Source organism: Haliaeetus leucocephalus, unplaced genomic scaffold, assembly GCF_000737465.1.
Source record: "Haliaeetus leucocephalus isolate CR32 unplaced genomic scaffold, Haliaeetus_leucocephalus-4.0 Scaffold273, whole genome shotgun sequence".
Taxonomy (NCBI): Eukaryota; Metazoa; Chordata; class Aves; order Accipitriformes; family Accipitridae; genus Haliaeetus; species Haliaeetus leucocephalus.
This window is the reverse complement of record NW_010972709.1, coordinates 1,324,793-1,331,310: the sequence shown is the minus strand read 5'-3', so window position 1 is coordinate 1,331,310 and position 6,518 is coordinate 1,324,793.

The following is a 6,518-nucleotide window of genomic DNA, read 5'->3' as shown; positions in this document are numbered from 1 at the left end:
GTTGGATTTTAAGCAAACTGGCTTAAAACTAAGCTCCGGCACAGAGACACGCCATCACAGCCTTTGGCTGCTGAGTCCCAGCCGGGCAGCCCAGCGATGCTAACCCTGAGACCAGGTTCTCAGCCCTGGCATGTGCTGGAGTGCAGGTACAGCCTCGCACCCGGTGTTTGCCTTCCCTGTGGGCACCCAGATGGGCACCCTGCTTGCCCCCGGCTGCCCAGGGGCACCTCCAACCTCTGCAGTGCATCCCCTCACCGGTAGCACATGCACCGGGAACCACGACTGCAGCGGGGCACGTGCGGGACCAGACCGCTGAGGGCGAGCGACGGCCACGGGCGCCGGAGCCACGAGCACAATGGCTGCCTCCGCAACCCTCCCCGGGCTCTGTGGCTGCCAGGGAGAATTTCCCCATCCAGGACCAGGAGCCTGCCCAAAGCCTTTGTCTTCTTCTGAATTCCAGCTGGTGAGAGTCATCCACTGGAGTCAGAGGATTTACCCTCCTGGGGAATTATGTGCAAGAGGGAACCATGTAGTCACATTAAAATTATTTGAAAAAGGACGGGACTTCTGAGTGCTGTCTCACGTGGAGCCAGGAACATCCATCTGACTGATGCTTCCATCTGTCTTTCTCAATAGTTTCCTTAAATAGCACAAATATTAAAAGAAATTCAATTGGAATTTGGCGTAAATGATTCTTAGGAGAATAGAAGAGGGCCAGCTACTAAAATACCACTGGTTTGCTCCCTTCCAGTAACAAACACATGATTTTCACTGCTAGGAAGGCCACAGGCAGCTGATAGCCATGCCCGGCAGAGAGGAAGATGCTCCGTGGTCACTGATGCTTTGGCATTGCCAGGAGAGTGGTGCCGGCTGTGCCCGGGGCAAGGGGCACAGTGGGCACGGCAGCAGCACCCATCTCCCCTGGGGAATCCCAGCCCTCTGGTGGCAAAATAATCTGCAGAAATGCTGCAGTTCCAGGTTTCCAGGCTGTCTGAAAGCCCAGTCCTGCTGCCCCAAGCCTCAGGCTCCCAACCCTGCGCCATGCAGCCCATCTCCCTGCCTTTTCCCAGAGAAACCTTCCCCGAGCCCCCACTGCACACAGACCGGGGAGGAATTGCTGCAATGGCAGGAAGAGATTTCTGAGCAATTTTTATGCCATGTCTCAGTTCGCCAAAGACTTCCCCTGCCTTTTGGTTTTAGTTTCATGTCCCGTCAGCTTTCCCCAAGACACCCGTGGTGCTGTGGAGCGGGAAGTTGGTTTATGGTCCGTCTCACCGTGGGAGACTTCTCACTGTCATGTTTACTCTTACTTTGTCCGTCCAGCTCAGCTGCAACTCAATGTACAAGGAGAAATGGCAGAGTCTCAGCGGCACATGCGAGATGTAGATTGATGTTGGCTGCGAGGACAGCACTTGGTGCAAGCCCTCGTCCATAGGATGCTGGGGCTGGGGGGGTTTCTGCAGAGACCCTTCCCTGACGCCTGCCCGCTGCTGGGGAGGAGTTGAAGAAAACCTTCAAGAACCCCCAACCTTCATGTCCATCTCCTTCTTTTGCCTTCTCCGGTGAATACCGAGGTCTAAGCGCAATGGTTCATGCAGCGAGCAAGCACATCCTCCCTCCTCCCAGGGCTCGCTCCATTCCACCATCCTCATCTCCTGGCTACCTGTGAGCACTGCCCAAACACAACCTCTCCCTGAGAAATCCCAGCTCAGCCGTAACCACCGGCCCCATTACAGCAGACGAGCCCCAGCGCCGGGGCGATGCCCTTCCCTCAGCCCATCGGCGAGCCCATTGGTGCTAGCCGGCACCGAGCCCGTCCCGCGCGAGCCGCCGTGGTGTTTTTCCCGCTCTGACAGCTGTACGGAAATTGGAAGGCGACGCTGACATGTGTCAACAATAACCAGCGAACAAGCGCCGACGGCAGCGGCTGTCCCCACCACCTAGAGGAGGCTGGCCACTCTTGGCTGAAATCACGACAAATTGCGGCTGGGAAGCAGGAGTATTGTTTCAATTATTTCCATTATATAAAGTCAAGCCATTTAATATATTCTGCCTCAAAGGGGTTCAACTAAAGAGATAAAATAAACACTGGAAATCTGCTCCACTGGCACAGACCAGGAATTCGGTTTCGACACCAAACCTTCCCTCCCACCTCACTGCTCGCCTTCCCTTTCCTCCTCCCGGCTCCCTCTCCTCCTCCTGCTGCTCCTCGGCCTTCGGCACCGCTCGACACCAATTCTGACTTTGGGCTTTGCTTCTGTTTTGGCAGCCGAAGCGCTCAGAGGCTACGCAGCCACGCCGGCGGCTGGAGCCGGAGCCGAGCCAGAGGAGCCGCGCTGGCAAGAGAGGAGCGGGAGCTCCAGTGCTCTCTCTGGGATGAAGGATTTGATTTAAGGCAAACCTTAAACCTCAAGGCAAACCTTAAACCTCTTGGGGTGCCGGATCCCCCTGAGAGCAGTGGGACTGGCAGGCAGCACAAACCCAGGACCAGCTGGAGCCTGGCAGGAGGAAGAGGAGGAGGAGAGCAAGCGTGCCGCAAGCGTGCCGCAGGCTGCTCGGCACGCTTGGCTGACGCCAGCGCTGAAGTCAGCCGCCTTCACGCCATCCTCCCTGCTTAGGAGAGCAGACGGCATCCCGGCACCGAGGGGTCTCATCGGCTCCGTGTGCCGGCATGGTAGGCTGGAATTGCCTCCTGCCACGCAGAGCCCAGCTGCTCCCACCAGCTCCGGTCAAACGGGAGCTGCTTCCCATTATGGCTCCCCACGGCACCGGCCTTGCCGGAGCTCTCCTCCCTCATGGGGCTGTGCTGGCCCAGGTGTTCCCAATATGCCAGCATGCGGACAGGAGCACCTGGTTACACCAGGCTCCTGCCTGGGCGGTAAATCTGCAGTTTGGCCTTTCCCAGCCAGTTTCCCTGTGCATCTGCTGAGCTCTGAGCTCTGCCTGCACCAGGACGGGGATCATGAGCAGTGCCACCACCAGGGACCTGGGCGACGGAGCTGGCCATGCCGCAGGATGCCCAGCAAGGGCCGCGGTGCAGCATTAGGTGGAGCCGGCATTTCATAAGCGCGGGGGAAAGGCCTCTGCCGAGCTGGCGTGGGGAGCGGCTGTGACTTTCCATTCCTGTGGGAAGTGGGCTGCCACCGTCCAAGCATCTGGGCTTGTTATGATGGGAGAGGAATGCCAAATATTTTTCTTCCTTATCCACTACCATCCGCTCAAACCCTCCCCTGATCAAACCCACATTCATCGCCTGGGATGCACGAGGGCCCCTGCTCTGGAGAAGATATCTCTCCCGGCGGCCGCTCCAGCCCTCGCGGCTGCGGGAGGCTCATTGCACCTGGGGAGAAAACCCTGCCTTCGTCCGGGGGCTCCCTCCATCCCACTGCCCCTTGCTGCCTCCTTCCCACCGCTGCCAGCCAGCTCCAGCCGTTTCATTTTCGCTTTGCTGCCTTGGCCAGGAGCATCCCTGGTGCCTACATCCCTGTGCCAGCATCCCTGTGCCAGCATCCCCGTGCCAACATCCCTGGCTGACCTGTGGCCCCGCTGGGGTCACGTCGTCCCCTCCGGAGCCCCGGGCATCCCGAAAGTAGCCGCTGGGGTGGTGCCACGGGCGTGTGCCCCAGGACGCCAGCCGTGCTGGGAAGGAGGCAGTGCTGCCTTGGAGGGTCACCAAGATTTTTCCAAAGATGAAAGCATGCTCAAGTGTCAAACAAACTTTCCGAATTATCTTCCTGGACACTTTCTCCCTGGTGCTTTGGAAGGCGGAGGAGGAACATTTCATTCCCTCTGCGCTGGCGAGGAGCGGGGCTGCGTGAGGGAGCTGGGAGCTGCCAGCGGCACCCGCGGGCTCTGCCTTGCTTCTCCCCGGCATCACCCGTGAGTCACCGCCGTTGCCGTCCCAGCACCGCCAGCCAAGCTCCCCGCCCCCCGCAGCCCCCCAAAATGCTTCCTGGCACAACAGAGGGGCAACAGGCGCCTGATTAAATAGCAGACAACACATCATCCCTTCCCACTGCAATTTTCAGAGGAGTAGTCATAAGTAGCCAAATTAAGGCAAATAAAAGGATTTCTCTGCTCCCTCAGGGGCACCCAGCACCCACCGGCAAGGAGCCGGACTGGTAGCTTTGCTGGCCTTGGCAAGGCCTCCATGCTATTGCACAGCCCAGTGATGAGCTGAGCAAATTACTGTGTGCCGTCCCCAAGGACCCAGTGTTAATGAGAGCCACCTAATTAGCACACTCCTCCTGCGAGGGTGCTTAGGCTGGCAGGGCTCGCTCCGACATCCACTCGCTCGTGCCAGCAGCTGGAAAGCGTGACCGGGGACGAGGCGCTTCCCTGGCCCTTGCACAGCATTTTCCTTCCAGGTCTGGACAATGAAAATTCTCAATCAGCTCCTGCGGAGCTGGGCTGGCCCCGCCGCGGAACAAGGAGCTACCATGAGCCCTGCCAGGGTGCCAGCCCAGCCGGGCACCCACAGTTCCCCCCAGCTACAGCCATCCATCACCGGCAGCCCCCGCAAACACCAGTGCAGCCGCCTGCAGCCATGATTCGGAGATACTCAAGTATCTCCAATGCTATTCCCATATCCATATTTTTCTCCGGTCCTGTGCCGGGATGGCACCAGCATGCTCGTGCCCACACGGGCCCCCCCCAGCCCACGCGGATCTGTGATGGGGACGCCGTGTTGCAGGCTTGGCTGTTTATGGAAAGTAAGGCTGAGCCAGATGCTGAAAACCTGCATTTTATGGGTAATTTTTCAATTTATTTCATATTGGTATTAGAAAAAACCCTAAAGCGATCCCAACCGTTATTACTTCTGGTTTCCTATGGCGAGGCCCAAGGGGTCTGAAACAGCTCCTTTGTTGTCTGAATCATTAACTCTTCAGGAATGAAACGCTGTGGTGCTGGATGGGAGCAGAGAGGAGAGATGCTCAGGGAGGCTGAGGGGGAGAAGGGGAGCCGGTGGGAGAAATTCCTGGGGGTAGAGGAGAGTAATCCCAATGTGCTTTCCCTGGGCACGGTCGGATGTCCCAGGACACTGATGAACACATCCACTGCAGCCCCATGGGTTTGCTGGTGCTCAGTGGTTCCCCAACCCATTTGTCCCTCCCAGGTAAAGCAGACCCAGAGCATCCCAGGTGGGAATGAGCCCGCTCCAGCTGGCCTCAGCCTTGCCTGCTGGAGCAAAACCCAGGAAAATCGGTGCACCTTGAAAGAATGAAGCAGACAGAAACTCTCCCTTGGTTGACTGGAAGCCCTCAGGACCCAGGTCCAAACCCAAACCTCTCCGTGGAGCAAGCACGGATGCAGTGTGCTGGCAGAGCCACATCAGCACAGCTCAAGGTACTCTGGGTTTTCCCCCAAAAGATGGGAGCCAATTCTTGGCCCTTTTATTCCCCTGTGCCCCACAGCTGGCTGGGTTGTGGGATGGGCAGGCGGGTCAGCATCTGTCCCAGGGGTGCTCAGGGAGGTCCTGTGTGTCCAAGAATTCCCCTCTGTGCCCTGTCCAGGGGAAGGAGAGGGGCATAATGTGCTGGTTTGCACTTGCTGATGCCAGAGGTGGGTGCTCTCTGTTGTTGGGGCTGTCACTGGTGGCCAGTGGCCCTGGAGCGCTGGTTGGGGAGGTCACCAGGCTGCTCCAGGGCATGGCTCCTGGCACGAGGCCGGCATGTGCCAGCGCGATGGGGCAAGCACATGGGGCTCCCAGGACGGGGACCCGCAGCCCTGGCACCCGTGGCTCAACCTGCGGGTACCTGGCGAGTGAGGTTTCGCAGCCGAGCCCCTTCCCTCTCCTGTCCTGCATGCCCCTCCGGGCACAGCAAGAGCCCCCGGCGTGCGTTTTGGGGAGCACTGCGTAGGGCGAGGAGTGTGGGCGGCCGCGTGGGAGCTGGGAAGAGCTCAGCGCAGCTCGGCTCAGCTGAGTTTGGCTCAGTGCAGCTCAGCGAGCTCGGCTCAGTTAGCGTGGCACAGCTCGGCTCGGCTCGGCTCGGCTCAGCACAGCTCCCGCAGCTCGGAGGGAGGTGAGTTATGAGGCGCTCGGAAAAATCAAAGTCAGCTGCAGTCCTGGGGACAGCAAGGGCAGATCCACAGCCGCCACCGGAGCTGCCGGAGACCCACCACGGCTCCCAGCCGGCCGGCCTGCCCTGGGGCTCAGCCGTACCTGGGGGCTGCCGCCGTCCCCCCCAACCCTGCTGGGGCTGCCAGGGTTGGGAGCGGGGGGCTGAGCCTTTTGGGGGGGCGGGAGGGGGAGCTGGCGGGGGCAGCGGCACCCGCCTGGCTCCACCCCCCCCAAATCACAGGGGGCTTCGCCGTGACCCCGGCGCTGGGATGGCAGCGGGACAGTCGGACCGTGGCGGGACAGTGGGACGGTTCCCAGCCGAGGTGGCGGCTGGAGCGCTCCGGTGGGGGTACTCCAGCCAATTTGTTTGCGAGTTGCTTTGTTGCTGCTGGGGGATTTTTTTTTTTTTTTTTTTTTTTTTTTTTTTTTAAGGGGGGGGGGGGGGGGGGGGGGGGGG